This window comes from Mustela putorius, unplaced genomic scaffold (genome assembly GCF_011764305.1).
Source record: "Mustela putorius furo isolate JIRA1106 unplaced genomic scaffold, ASM1176430v1.1 tig00003867_pilon_pilon_pilon, whole genome shotgun sequence".
Taxonomy (NCBI): Eukaryota; Metazoa; Chordata; class Mammalia; order Carnivora; family Mustelidae; genus Mustela; species Mustela putorius.
Window position 1 is genome coordinate 20,464,511 of NW_025422019.1, and position 14,938 is coordinate 20,479,448.

Below are 14,938 nucleotides of genomic sequence, written 5' to 3' on the forward strand. Positions count from 1 at the left end.
GTCCAGTTAGTTTATTCCCCTTCTGTTTACAGCAGAACTCAATGTAAAGTAAGTGTGTTATTCTTGAACATGTCACCCAGGAAGGCTTAAGGGTGGCTGACTCAAGAACAGGGAAGTCTGTTGTTTCTCACTTAAATCCTAAGAAAAGCCACAGTCTCCTCTCTATTTGTGTTCCTCCTCTCAGAAGTAGCCTCTTATAGTCTGAGTGCTTTTCCCTTTTTCTTCCTATTGTTTTAAAACCTCTTTAATTCCTTAATTCTTCCTAAGAGGAGTCTAAAGCAGTATCCCTCAAGTACGGTCCACAAGTGATCACTGATCCACAACAGGCAAGTACACAGATTGAAGAATATAGGAACGATTATACAATTTCAAAGAATAACTGTACATCTACTAGGCCTAATAATTAAAAATTGGGGCTTTATTTTATATGTCTTTTTATTGTATTTTTTCTATTCTTTTAAAAATTATAAGTTATTTTAATGAAGAATATACGACTTTCCATTTGCAAAATAATTGAACCAAATATTAGCATGGAAAAATATTTATAACTACAAAATAAAAAGAGCCTTTTTAAAAAAACATATTGACCAGGAGGCCTACGTGGCTGAGTCGGTTAAGCATCTGCCTTTGGCTCAGGTCATGATCCTGGAGTCTTAGAACAGGGTCCCATGTCAGGGTCCCTGACAGTGTTGGGAATATAGTATCTTCTGGTTTTGTTTTGTTTTGTTTTTTTAAGATTTTATTTATTTATTTGTCAGAGAGAGAGCGAGCAAGAGAGCACAAGCGGGGGGAGAGGCACGCAGAGGGAAAGGAACAAGCAGACTCCCAGCTGAGAAGGGAGCCCAGTGAGGGACCCCATCCCAGGATCCTGGGCTCATGACCTGAGCTAAAGGCAGACACTCAACCGACTGTGCCACCCAGCCCTCCCTTCTTTTCATTTTTTTAAAAATTGTATTTTAAGGATGTATCCATTCACAAGCACTTGAAAATTAGAAAAACAAAAAGTGTAAGACAAAAAACTGGACATTTACCCCAGATAGTTTGAGGGACACTGACTTAATGGGTCTTGTTTATCATTTACACACATGTATTAACTGAGCCATAGGAAAGTTCAGGGACTTGCCCAAAAGCTAAGAAGTGGCTAGATCGCAGGATTGGCAGATCCCTGGATGGCCTCCTTGTGTTCTCAGTCCCCTTCTGCTGTGCAATCTCTTGCTGTTAGCTTGATAATACATTGAGCTTAGGTCGTTCAAGTGTGTGAGGTGTTAAGTCCTGGCTCGCGGGGAACCAACAGCATGCCCTTACTCTGAATGTTTCCCCAGACCACTGTGACAGATGACACCCCAGAAGTTGTGCAGCGGGGTTCTCGCCCTGACTGGCTGGCAAGCAAGGCCTGGAGTTTCATTAGTACTGGATTCGCCTTGCTAAGTAAACATGCTTATTTGGTTTTAATATATTAGGCTTTGCTATTCGGAGCTAGATTAAACTGTCAATCATCTCCCCCATATTTCATATTGTTTCCTCTGGGCAGGGGCATGCGTGATGTTACACATGTCTCGCCAATAAAACAGCCCTCTGGATTGAAATCTGTTCGGGACTTAGAGCAAGATGTCAAATTAATTGTACCGAAATAATGAGTTAGCACCAAATGCTAATTAAATATTGATGAAAGTCATACTTTCAATTATCTTCATTATGGCCCCATGTTTTATGTAGGCATTAAATGCTTGCAGAACGGCTACGTCTGGTAATTAGCTCGGCACTATTAAAAAAAAAAAAAGAAGAAGAAGCCTGTGTTATTGCCCTCCATATTAAAAGCACTTAGAAACCACTTGGAAAATGGAAACTCAGAAAAGAGGCAGTACTTTTTTTCTGAAAATGTTTGAAATTCTATGAGTTCTGTACTTCCTGTTCATAGTAATGGATACTCTCTCTCTTTTTCATTTTTTCAGCTGGGCGGATTAGAAGTCAGAAGGCCCCTCGAAGTCCCTGCTGAGCTCTGCTGAATCATGGCTTTTTCCACTCTGGTTAACTTCCGGCAGCCTCTCCTTTTAAACAACTACCTGGCCTTTTACCCTCTTCCTGCCTGGAGGTACAATGGCTGCTTATGGCAAATATAATTCCATTTATGGAATCGTGTTCAGATGTTCCTCAGAGCACAGTCCTGGCGCTACGGGCTTCAGAATCACCTGGGTTATTATTTAGCGTATAGACTCTCCAGCCCCCCACAGGTGACCCGGCACAGGAGGAGGAGGCCAGGCCTGTGGATGGTGCAGTTTGACAACTGATCCGTCACGGCATTTTCCATCCTGGCTGCATAGTAGGACAGACCTGGGATTTTTTAATAGAGACTTCCCCGATCTTACTAAGGGCCACGGTAAACACGGGTATGTGTGAACATACAAGCACATGCACAAACACATATTATGTGATTCTAATGTGTCATTAGGGCGGGGAACCAGTATAATGGGACCTTAAACAGTATGTATGCTTTGCCGTCCTTTCTGATTGGAAAGTTCTTCCCACTTCTATGCTTGAAGATTTCCCTTTCCATTCATTGTTAATGATGCACCTTCTTTGGAACTGTGAACATACTCTGTGCTGGTTGGTCATTTGTCTGTCTGTTTTCAGATCCACTCCTTTCAATATAAAACACCCTCAAGGGAAGAATTAAGTGCCACAGCCACATCTTATCACGGAGCCATGGAAGCAAGCCTTGGGCACATGTGGGGCATCCTGGCTCTACCATTTATTGTCTGTATGACTTTACATAAGATATTTAACTTCTCTGAACCTCAGTTTCCTTATCTGGGAAAGGGAGGTAATAAAATCCACTTCCTTGGTTGACATGAACAGCAAATGAGATACTGTTAAAGCAGGTGAGCCCAGTGTTTGATCTCCAGGTGAAGGTATAACACAGAGACTGCTATCTGAACTGCTTGACATGTGGGAAAGGACCTGGAAGAGATTCATAGTAAATACTCCATAAATGCCATTTAAAAAAAATTAATTGGATTCAACAGCTGTTCTCTATATTCATTCACTGAGTTGGGGTAGAAATGGGAAAAAGAAGAAGGAACATTAGGGAGAGCTGGTTCCGTTGATGAAGGTTCTTGCTTCGGGCACAGGCTAAAATATTCTGTCCTATAGAATGTGGCTCTTTTCATCCCCAGCTCACAATCCTCCAGTAGCTTCCATGTGAAAGTCGAAGTCCTTACCTTGTATGGTCCCGTCCTGGCCACTTGTTTAAATCAGCTCCACCAGGATCCCCTCGCTCACTGGTTTCAAGCCACACAGGTCTTTGTGCTACTCCTAGAACAAGCCAAGCAATGGCCTCTGAGGGTCTTCATGATTTCCGGCCCCTTCTGCTTGGACCCCATCCACCGTCATTGCACTCAAGGCGTCCTCATTTCACTCCAGTCTATGCTTAACTGTCACTGCCCCACAGAGACTTCCTTGGCATCTCTCCTCCTCACCCTGCCTTGTTCATCTTCGGAGCATTTCCCCAGAGTACTGTCTGCTTATATCATCATCAGTCTGTCTTTCTAGGAAGTAAGCCCCATAACAACAGGGACGTTATGGGTTCACGCATGGATCTGGAAGACTGCTTGACAGGGATAGAATGAATTAATGACCGAAGGCTGGAAGTGAGAAGGGAAAGAGAAATACTGTTGCTGAGCATTCGCAGGCTTTCTAGTCACTCTTCAGGATAGTCATGTTCTCACTATGCCACACTCGGGCTCAATACTCACAGGCAGGAAGCGGCTGCCGCTGCAAAGTCACAACATCCAGAATCACAATTACGATCTTTCCCCTCAGTAGGCCCCGCTCACTTCGAGTGGTGGACCTGCTGGCATTAGAACTTGGCTTTGAACCTAAGGTTGTCCAACTCTTAACTACAGCAATTTCCTTCAACCAACGGGCCAGAGAGGAGTAGAGGATAGAGAGTTCTGCCTGGAAGCAAGAACCAGGAAGCATCTCCTGCAGGGGCCTGTCTCGGCCAAAGTGCTTGGAGGATGCTATGTTCCCTTTCGTCCCCGTCAGACTTCCAGACCCCTTAGATTCTTGCTCTTAGAGTTTACATTCGTTCTTTTGCTTCTCTCAACTTTTAAAGCCATGACAGTATATCACCTTTCAGGAGGCACGCTGCCTCATTTAGAGCTGTTAAGATAAGGGAAGCAAAAGCTTAATTGTTGGAGAGTGAGGAGGTAGGTGCTGCTTTGGATCTGAAAATGAGGTGTGCGAGCCGAAATTGGATTTGTGGGCATAGTTGCAGCTGAAACAGGGCCAAGCTGCTAGAGGGCAGCTGAAATTCACTCATTCATTCACTCATTCATTCATTCATTCTCTCTTTCAGGTAGTGATAGAGCTCCTATTATGTGTGAGGCACTGATCTAGCATGAAATATAGAACCACAAAAAAAAAAAAAGAGAGAGAAAAAAATGGCTGGCACTGTCCTCACATATCTGATATTGTAGTATAAGAGGGACAACAAACATAAAAATTAAATATCTAACAATATTAGGTGATGATAAGCATTTTGAAAAAAATTAGTTTAAGGTAAGGAGCTAATAGGGAAATGGGACTAGGTTAATTTATGTTTTGTTTGTTTGTTTGTTTTAGGTTAGTTTAAATGAGTAGTCAGAGAAGACCTTTTGGATGAGGTGACATTTAAACAAAGATCTAATGAAATAGGCCACATGGATACAAAAAGAACTTTCCAAGCAAAGGAAGTAAGTAACATAGGAAGAAGTTTGGTTCACTGTTCAGTCAGCGGAAGCTAAATGTTTCAACAAACATTGGAGGAGGTCACTGAGCATATATGAACACTTGGTAACCTTGGAACTGGACCCCAACAGTCAGAGACTCCTCACTCCCTTCCCTGTCCTTGAAATGTGCATTCTGTTTGCCTTCTCCGGTCCCAGAAACTGTCCAAGGACACAGCCTTAAGACAGCGATGTGGTGCTGAGACTACCTGGATGGTATACATGAGTAAACCCAGTTAAGACTGCTATCTCAACTTCCAAGATTTGATAAGTGGAGGCAGAGATCTACTTGCGATGTGGGCACCCAAGATAAAACTCGTAAGTAAGTTCCCTTGCTTATTAAACCTACTACCTACCAATCTGGAGTGGCCTGCCTCTCTCTTTGGCCTCTCCCTGTCCTACATATGAGCTAGTTTTAGATTATAACAGGGAAGTTCCTGAGGTGACTGAGAACCCATACCCATTCCACCTGTGCTCATCATGGAAACTCAGTGGTTTCACATAAAAGATGCTTATATCTTGCTCACTGCAGAGGTCACTGTGGGTCTAGTGGATGTGTTTTCCCATACTGTTTCCAGGACCCAGGACCCTTCCCCTGGTAGCTCTACCGCCCTCCAGCATCCTAGCTCCTCTCTATCCTAATGGCAAGTGATGGGAATGTGTCATATGGGAAGTTTTTATTGTCCAGGTCTGAAAATGGCACATAGCACTCATTTTCTTGTTTCGTCAGCAAGAATCCAGTCACATGCCCATCCTAACCGCACAGGAGGCTGGAAAATGCAACTTAGCTGTGTGTTTGGGAAGAAGAGAATCCAGGTTTGGGAAGCAGTTAGCCCATCTCTTTCCAGCATACATAAAGAACATAGAGGAGGAGCCAGAGTGACTGTTCCTGAGGGAAGGTGACATTTGAGAGGTGAGCATGTGCCAGGGCAGGTAAGGCTTCAGGTCATAGAACAGACTTTGTGTTATTTTCCTGAGTATATTGGCATGCTACCAGAAGATTTTAAACAAGGGAATGATATGCTTGGATTTCAATTTTCAAAAAGAACTTGAAAGCTCTTTGGAGACTATAAAGTAGGGACAAGAAAGGCTATGATAATAATTCATGGGAGAGGTGATGAGAGCAGGGACTAAGTCGTGGCTATGGTGAAGTGCTGAAAAGTGGTCTGACTGAACACAGTTGTAAAGGAAAAGCAAAGAGGAGTTACTGTTACAATGGATGTGGAAATTGACAGAAAGAGAGTAATCAATGATATTTGCTCAATGTTTTGTCTGAGAAACTGGGTAAATGGTTTTGCCCTTTACTGAGATGGCAGAGACCAGAGAGGGACAACGGGTTAGAAATGGAGACTTCTCTTCCAGACATTGTGTTTATAATGCATGTTGAACAGCCAGGTGAATCTATCAACCAGGCAATTGTAGATAGGAAGCTCATGGTGGGCGGGAAGGAAGGAGGGATAGGGACTGGAGGTATAAAATTTGGGGTTATCAGGGAGTTGGTATATGAAATCAGGAGATTTTCAGGAAGTCACTGATGTCAGTAAAGAAGAAAGAATTTTTAGGACCACGCTCAGGAGCATTTAAATATCTAAAGTTCTAATCACAGACTCATGGACTAAGAAATAGAAAAGCTGTAAGAAGTTATTAGGTCAAACCTCTCATTTTTCAGGGAAGACACTAAGCTTGAATGATTCCATTGTTTACCTAAGATCACATCATTTGTGTTCACTGAATTCAGCTACAATCCAGATGCTAAAGGTGACTCACCCACAACTTCCTCGTCTATCTTATAATCAAAATACTAATTCCTGTGGTGAAAGATAAGAGAAGGGACTCAGTGAGAATCAAGAAAAAAGGAGGGAAATAAAGTGCGCTGGAGAATATGTTTGCCACCCCCCCCCCACCCCCGCCATCCTGCTCTTCGTTGTTCTAATCACTGCAGAACACATTCTATGAAAGGGATAAAGTATTAGGTCACTTTCATATTCTTTCAATTCTGAAGAGACTGAACAGTAGCCAATCCTGAAACACATTTCAGATGAAAAGGGGGAAAATATGATGAACTACTGGTAGGAAAAAAAAAGGGGGGGGACTGCATCCATTGTCTTTATATCAGAAAGCAGAAGTTAATCAGTTTTGTCTTTTTTCTGGGAGCTCTGGATTTGGGCTGTGGCTGGGGATTTGGGCTGAAGGAAGGGAAAGGAAGCCAGACACATGGTGGAAGTAATGGGGGAGCCCAAAGGAGTAGCACAGTCTCAAGGGGCAGGTCCCATTCAACCATACTGGGAAGGAGTCAAATTGGGGGACTGAAAAATAATACAATGGTGAAAGTATAGATGATCTGAGAAGACGATATCCAGAATGATAAAGGAACTACATATAGTGAAGAAAAAGATGAACCTTGCCAAGAGAGTGTCCCTTTACCTTAGTGGTTGAAATGAAACTCACGATGTTGAATGGTGGTTTTCTGACTCCATCATCTCTTTAGACTTACTAATTGGCAATCTACTGTAAGGTAAACTTTCCCTTCTTCCTTTGTTTATTCATTTTTATCAGCATATACTCATGGCCTTCTATTTACTTAAGGGGTTGCAGTATGTTAAAATGATTATTTTAATATTCAAACTGTCCTGAGTTATGCCAATGGGAGCCCCTTTAAACTGATTTGGGGGGCCTTCTGATATCTCCTCTCCATCATTCTTGAGTGTTTCAGTACTTTCTGGCACAAAAAAAAATTAGCTTTATTTTGTATTTTTCTTGTCTTAGTCCTGGAGAAAGCCATTTCTTCAAGAACCCTAATTCCTTTTAATGGAGAATGATAATAAGAAATCAAGATCTAACCTTCAGAGTGTTCTTGCTTCTAGAGCCTCTCATAGGACCTCACGAGGAAATCTACGTACATATGTAGACATATACATTTGCATCTCTTTATCTCTTTGTCTATCTATCTGTCTGTCTATCACAAGATAGTTCAGTCCAGCACTATTAACATTTATTAGCATTCCCCTCTTCTTAATTGTAACTCCCCTATCTGGCAATAAAATACCTGGCTTCCATTATTCTCAATGTATTTATTTTTATGCTCAATTTCCTGACCATATCAGGTGAAAATTTGACCCTGGACACATTGGTCCCTCCTATTATATCTCAAGCTCCACTGAGAACTCTAGCCCAAAACTTGGACTAAAAGAAGGGGAAGAAGGAAGTCCTCTATGTCTTCCAGGAAAGGAATCATTGAAGGGGTTTCTCAGATTTGTTGTCAGCTATAGTGACAAGAAATAGTGAAATATGCCCTAGTTACCATCTGTGGTTCCTCCTCTATTGTTTACTTTTGTCGCCTACAGAGCCACTTGCCAAGGCCTCACTGTTTACAGTGACCACAAGGTGCATAAGAACTTGTCTGTCAGCAGCCAGTGTTGCTCAGTGAGCCCCCTGCAGCCATGGGGCACAATGCCCACCATGCCCACCAGCACTTCTCTGCCTTTGTCCACCACTTAACCCCAAGGCCACTCAGCTTAAGCTCAGAGGTGCAGGGTTCCCTCAGTTTCTGGTTATCACCAATGCCCTGATGACTTTTCAAAACTCTCATTAAATAACAAACACTAACAAAGACAGTTCTGTCTTTCCTGCCATTACATTTTTATCATAGAGATGTAAGTATAGTTTATTGGCTAAATGGGGAATGATGTCTTTCTGCTCCTTGTTTTCTGACTTCCCCCTCAGGTTTCCCCATCTACTCCCCACTTTTATAATGTTCAAAGTCTCCTGTTTTTCTGAATAACAAGATATGTGCCAAGTATATTGATGAATGTGAACAGGTCCTGAAAGAAAGAGGTTGGAATGACATCGGGTCTAGAGCTCGATAAATCCCCACACAGTTCCCCATCTCCTTAATCTGATGATCTCTTTTACTATTTTTTTAAAAGATTTTATTTATTTATTTGTCAGAAAGAGAGAGAGAGAAAGGGCACAAGCAGGGGGTGCTGCAAGCAGAGGGAGAACCAGGCTCCCCGCATGAGCAGGGAGCCCAATTCAAGACTCAATCCCAGGATCGTGACCTGAGCAGAAGGCAGACGCTTAACTGACTGAGCCACCCAGGTGTCCTTGATCTCTTTTACTTGTAATACTCAAAGAACAGGCTAACAACAGCTTCTAAAGAATAGGCTGGGCAGCTTCTTATAACTGGCTGGGCTCTGAGGAACTCTCAAGAGAAATGTTCTTCTCCAGAGCTGTGCCAGCCATATGGGACTAACACTAGAACCAGGCTAAGTGGTACAATAGCAGTGTGGGGATTGACAGATCATCCTTGGATTATACAACAGTGGTGGTCAGCTTCCATATCTTTTTCATTTAAAGCATAGCTCTGTGTATGTCCTACATTTCAGATAGTGCTAAGTAGTGAGGTTACAGAGTTGAATACTTTTACTACCACTATTAATAAATCATCCTTTTCCTCAATAATAATTCACTGCCTAGTTTAAGAGACAAGGAAGTGAACAAATGATTGCAATGCATTATGCTTGGTCAGGTGCCAGGGGGATGATAGAAATGTAGAACAAATAGGAACTGGCAGAGATGGGTGAGGAAGACGAGGTCATGAGTATTAGGAGGACAGCAGAGTTAGCCAGCATACAAAAGAAATAAATAGAATGCATAAATACAATATAATAGAATATAAAGAATACAATAGAATATTATAATATAAAGAATATAAAGGAAAAGAATATAAAGAATATAATAGAAATAAAGTCATTGAGGTGATAGAGAACTTAACACCTGGAGGCGGGGGTGTTAATTAGCAAGAATGTCAAGAAATAGCACCGTCATACACCAAGGTTCTGTTGTACAGTATAAATTGGTACACTTTTCCTGGAGGGCTAGTCATATTTCAACACCCTTGGCCTGTGACCCATCAGTTCTACCATTATGAATATATCCTAGGAAAATAATCAGAGAGGTAAAAAAAAATATGCACAAGATGTTTATCTCATTATTATTTTCAATAACTATTTATAATAGATAAATAAAGTGCCTAAATTGAAGAGAGTTGTTGGGGTATTTCTTTCCCTGTTTCCTTCTGCTCCAGGCTAAGTCTCTCGTGTGTCTTCATCCCAGTAGGGCTCCAGCTCTTATTCAACATCTCTTCTTCTGTAGTTCCAACTCACTGGGTTTGTGTGACACTGTTCCCTTTCCTTCCCCTTCAGGATGAGAAATGGTAGGAATTTCCCACTGATGCCTTCCCTGGGTGCCTCAATATGCCTTGGTAGCTCCTCTGTCCTTGCAACACCTCCAAAAACAGCCCGCTTATTAAATTTTCTTCAAAATACCTCTTTAGGGTATCTTCTGTTTCCTGATAGAATACTGACTAATAGATACATCTCTTTAGCTCTTAAAGAGCCATTTGAAAGCTAGAGTTTTAATAGTTCTACAACTATGGCCCTAAATGGATGGCAGTTGACTATAACACAAGTAAGTGAGCACACCAGGGTTTGGGAGCTTTGCTAAGTGATAGGGAAGAGCAATGAACAAGAGCAGCTAAGAAGAGGTCCGTCGTCCAAACAAGCTGACAGTGCTTTCCTTATACAAATTATTTATCTCTTCTTTTTTATTCTTTAAATTTTTTATTTTTTATAAACATATATTTTTATCCCCAGGGGTACAGGTCTGTGAATCACCAGGTTTACACACTTCACAGCACTTATTTATCTCTTCTTTATCATTGCATCCATATTGTACCCTGGCCAGATACCATGTAACTAAGGTTGCATCTCAAGACAACATCTATTAACAAGAACATGGTCTCTAGACACAGCTATTGTGCTATAGACTATTATATTCATTATCACCTCATAGAAAATCAAGTAAAAATAATATTTGATGATTTGTAGTTTCATGGGCCTATCCTTGGACTAAGGTGCTCATATTCAGCATAGGGTTTTCTATGTTGATACTCAGACAGGATCTATGTATGAGTCAGTTGAGAAGGTCTGGGGATGAGAGAGTTAAAAATTTTCTGTTGGATAACACCAGGATGTTTTGAAGTGTTTTCTCCTTCACTTGTTTATTAAACACATATTACTTGTGAGTGAGTTAATTGCATTTTGCCTGTTTTCTCCCCACCTCTCACTCCAATGAACAGAAAGGTGACCATTCTTTTTTTTTTTAAGATTTCTTTATTTGAGAGAGTGGGGGGAGGGGAGTAAACCCTTTTGTATAGATGTGCCTCATTTTTCTTAACTAGTCTCCTATCTGAAAATCTCCGTTGTTTTAGTATTTCATATTAGTAATGACACTTCAGTGGATATCCTTGTTGCTCAGTGTTCACTCTTATCTGTGACTTGCTCCTAAGCAGTCCACTAGCAGGGCCAAAGAATAAGCAAAACCATAAAGCTTTGAAGACATTGTCAAATTGCCTTCAAGAAGGGCAGACTATGCATACTTTTCTTTCTTATATACCTTTTAATTTGAATATCAAAATATTTTTTAAATTTCCAATTTGCTTTGTGAAAAAATAACTTAGTTTGTATTAACTTGATTGATGATGAGAAAGTTAACTGTTTCACATAGTTACATGTCATTTTTCTTCCTAAGCTTCCTCCTGCCATCCCCCTTGAACTAAGTTTTTTTTTTTTTCCTCCTTCTTCCATCCATCACTTCCTTCCTTCCTATAATTTGCTGGTCCTCGTTGGCAAGGTTACATCATAATGCTTCCATAATAGCCCCAGATCACCTACCTTTACATTTGTAAATGTAAATGTACATGAGAAAAATAAAACCTCTATTTCCTTAAGCTATTATAAGTTGGGTTTTCCATTAGGTATAGGTGATAATATTCTCTGTCCATATTTAATTGTAAAGACCATAAATTGGTTATTGATTTAGAAGAGGTCTTTAGACTTAAAAGGTATGAATGCCTGTTTACTAAGTATTGTCAATCAATGATACTATAATAGAGCTGTAATGGGACAGATGGTGCCCCTGTTTGTGGTGAACATAGCATGATGTATAAACTTGTCAAGTCACTAAGGTGTGTACACTTGAAACTAAGGTAACATTATGTGTCAACTACACTCACATTTAAAAAAAGGTATTGTCAAATATTTTCCAGTTTCTAACTTATTTTTATCTTTTTTTTGGGGTGGTCTGTTTCAATATTATATTATCAATATTAGCAGTCTTTTTTTTAATGGTTTCTGTCTTGGTGTCATATTCGGGAGGATCTTTAGCACCTGAGAATTTACTTACATTTTCATTTGAAGCTTGGCTTCATTTTTCTGCATTAAAAAAACTAGAATGGCATATCCATATTTTCCCCTCCCACACTCATGGCAGAAAATGCTAACTGAATGTGCCACTCATTCTTTATTAGCCATTTTATTAGCCATTAGACCTATCTGGGCCTCTTCTATCAAACAATAAAGTTTCACGTAGCATAAAACTCATTTGTTATTCTTGATTTATAGTAGTTTATATTTTTAAAAAAATCCATTCCTATAAGCCACCTTACATAGTATCTTGGACAAAATGGCGCATTAGTAAATTGAGAGATAGACTGATCTACTAGTATATTAACAACACTGGTCAGGCACCACAAAGAGCAGATGATTGCTGTGAATATTACATAGACCAGAAAAGAGATTGAAAGGAACACTTTTCCCCCCTTGGGTAGCTTCCAGTTTAATAGGAAAGTCAGTACAATTCAAATGACAATATCCCTGAAATGACAAAATCACCCTTCCATCTAAAGGAATCGAAAGCAATTATTTAGACAGATAGTATTTTCTTTTGGCCTCTTGCTTCTACTAGCCTACTACTATACGCTAGTATTTGGGTATTCTAAGTGTTTGTGGAGGAGTCTGAACACCTGGGTATTCAGAACCACGCCAAACTCACGGGAGGCTCTAAAGGGGAGATGAGTCTCTCTACATTATAGTTCAGAAAGAGGAAGCAGTGATTCATGAATCTGTACAGTAAGTATAAATCTTCAGGAAGCAAAATGTTCTTCAGCAGAATTCAAGAAATTAAGGTAAAGGGAACATGGTCCATGGATCCTAGAAGTAAATTATCAAGATTATGGCCTTTGTGAGTTACAGAGGTTTTTCTTCGACCTTCAGTCTTGATCATTCTCTTTCTTCCTCTTGTAACCTACCAGCCTCCTGTGTAACATACAATATGCTGATGCCTATTACGATCTTCCTTCTTACTTTTCTTAGAATGGCAAACAAAGGGGCAAGGCAGATGTAGACAGACATAAAATGTAAAGGAAGTACTTTTTAAAAATATACATTCTGTCATTATTTTCAAGATTTAATTTATATTATTGGGCCCTGAAAGGCAATGCCTAGACAACAACTGAAAGCTTCTGTCTAGCTAGTATCTGCCACTGTGCTGCTCCCCAAAGATGAGTGGCTGGCTGCACTGATGTTATCTATGGTGATACCACAGCATAAAGTAGGAAGAAATAAATGGGATGGGGCCTCATTGGTTTAACCTCTAGAAGAATCATGGAGCTAAGAAGAAAGGTTGTGGGAGGGGATCAATAGTTGACAAATGGAAAGAGTCTCGGTCAGTTGGAAAGGACATTTATTTTCCCATGACGTAGTGGAATAAATCACTAGGAGAATTCCACATCTCAGGATTGTCTTTTGCAAAAGAACGCTCTCTGTTTTTCTTTACCTAAAATCTTTGAGTACTACTGTACAAAGTTTTTTCTGGGTTGAGTAATCGGGGAAAATAGAAAGACACCTCCTGAACTGATGCTGGAAGAAAAGCACATCTGTCATCGAAGTCATTGTCCTGATCAAGTACTTACGTAACATATAGAGTAAGTGGAGCAATGGTAGCTATCATGGAATCTGCTTAATACAATGTGATTCCTGTTCCCATCAAGTTGCTTTGCCCCCATAAGGTAGCTGACAGCTCAGTAGGAGCCTGTGGTCTCTATGTTCTTTTTTATTGAGAGATTTATCTGAAATCATTGTTTCTCTCCCTCTTTTCTCTCACTTACTCTTTATCTTTCACGTTAAGAGGGCTCTTGGTTGCATATAGAATAATCTATTTGAGCTATTTCTTGATTTATTCTACACTTGCCATTCCCACTCACTCAATCCAAAATCATTTTGGTTAGTGGCTGTTGTCTGCTACTGTGTTGCTCTATGCTCTGGGATGCTGAGCCCTGGGGACTCATTCTCTTAGACTATCTTGTTGATTGACAATGGGAGGCACTGTCAGATATGAATGAGGGCAAGAAGAGAGCGAGAGCTGGCTGTTCATTTATTCACTCTGTTTTTGAGTGGTGGCTGCATTCTTTTGACCACTGCTCCCACCAGGCTACACAGCCCTTTCTTTACTATTCCAGCTTCCCCTGGCTGTCAGCATACTCTTCCTTTCCTTATTTCTTTCTTTTTTTTTTTTTTAAAGATTTTATTTATTAATTTGACAGAGAGAAATCACAAGTAGACGGAGAGGCAGCCAGAGAGAGAGAGGGAAGCAGGTTCTCCGCTGAGCAGAGAGCCCGATGCGGGACTCGATCCCAGGACTCTGAGATCATGACCTGAGCCGAAGGCAGCGGCTTAACCCACTGAGCCACCCAGGCGCCCCCCTTTCCTTATTTCTTTAGCCTAATGATGGTGATGGCTTCTAGCTGTTGGGCATCTATGGGTGCATCACATTCTTTGTCAGCTTAATGTGGCAACAGACAACTGCAAAATCTCAGCAGCTTAATAGACTTCTGCTTTTTGCTCATGTAACATGAGGGCTCTAGATCAGCTGTGGCTTAGATGCTGGGTGTTTTTGCATTCTAAATCCTTGGCTTGAAAGAATATGATCTTTTCATGATAGAGGGGAGAAACTCAAGGAAAAGCCCAACCCAAACTCCAGAATTACATGTAAAGCTTCTGCTTGGATAAGGCAAATGTCAAGTCCATTCACATCTGAGTGGTCAAAGCATATAACTTGACCATGCCGAAAGTCAAACAAGTCGCACTTTTCCCACAGGATTCTTGCACTGAGTGATTTCTGTTTTCTGCTGGGACTGACTAATACAGTTATCTTTAGTGGGGGAAAAAAGACATTTATTACAATGATATATAGAGTAGACCTACTGAACCCAAAGGCAGAGATTGCAGCCTTCCCTGGTAATAAACCAGAATGAGACCTAAGTATTCTCAGGA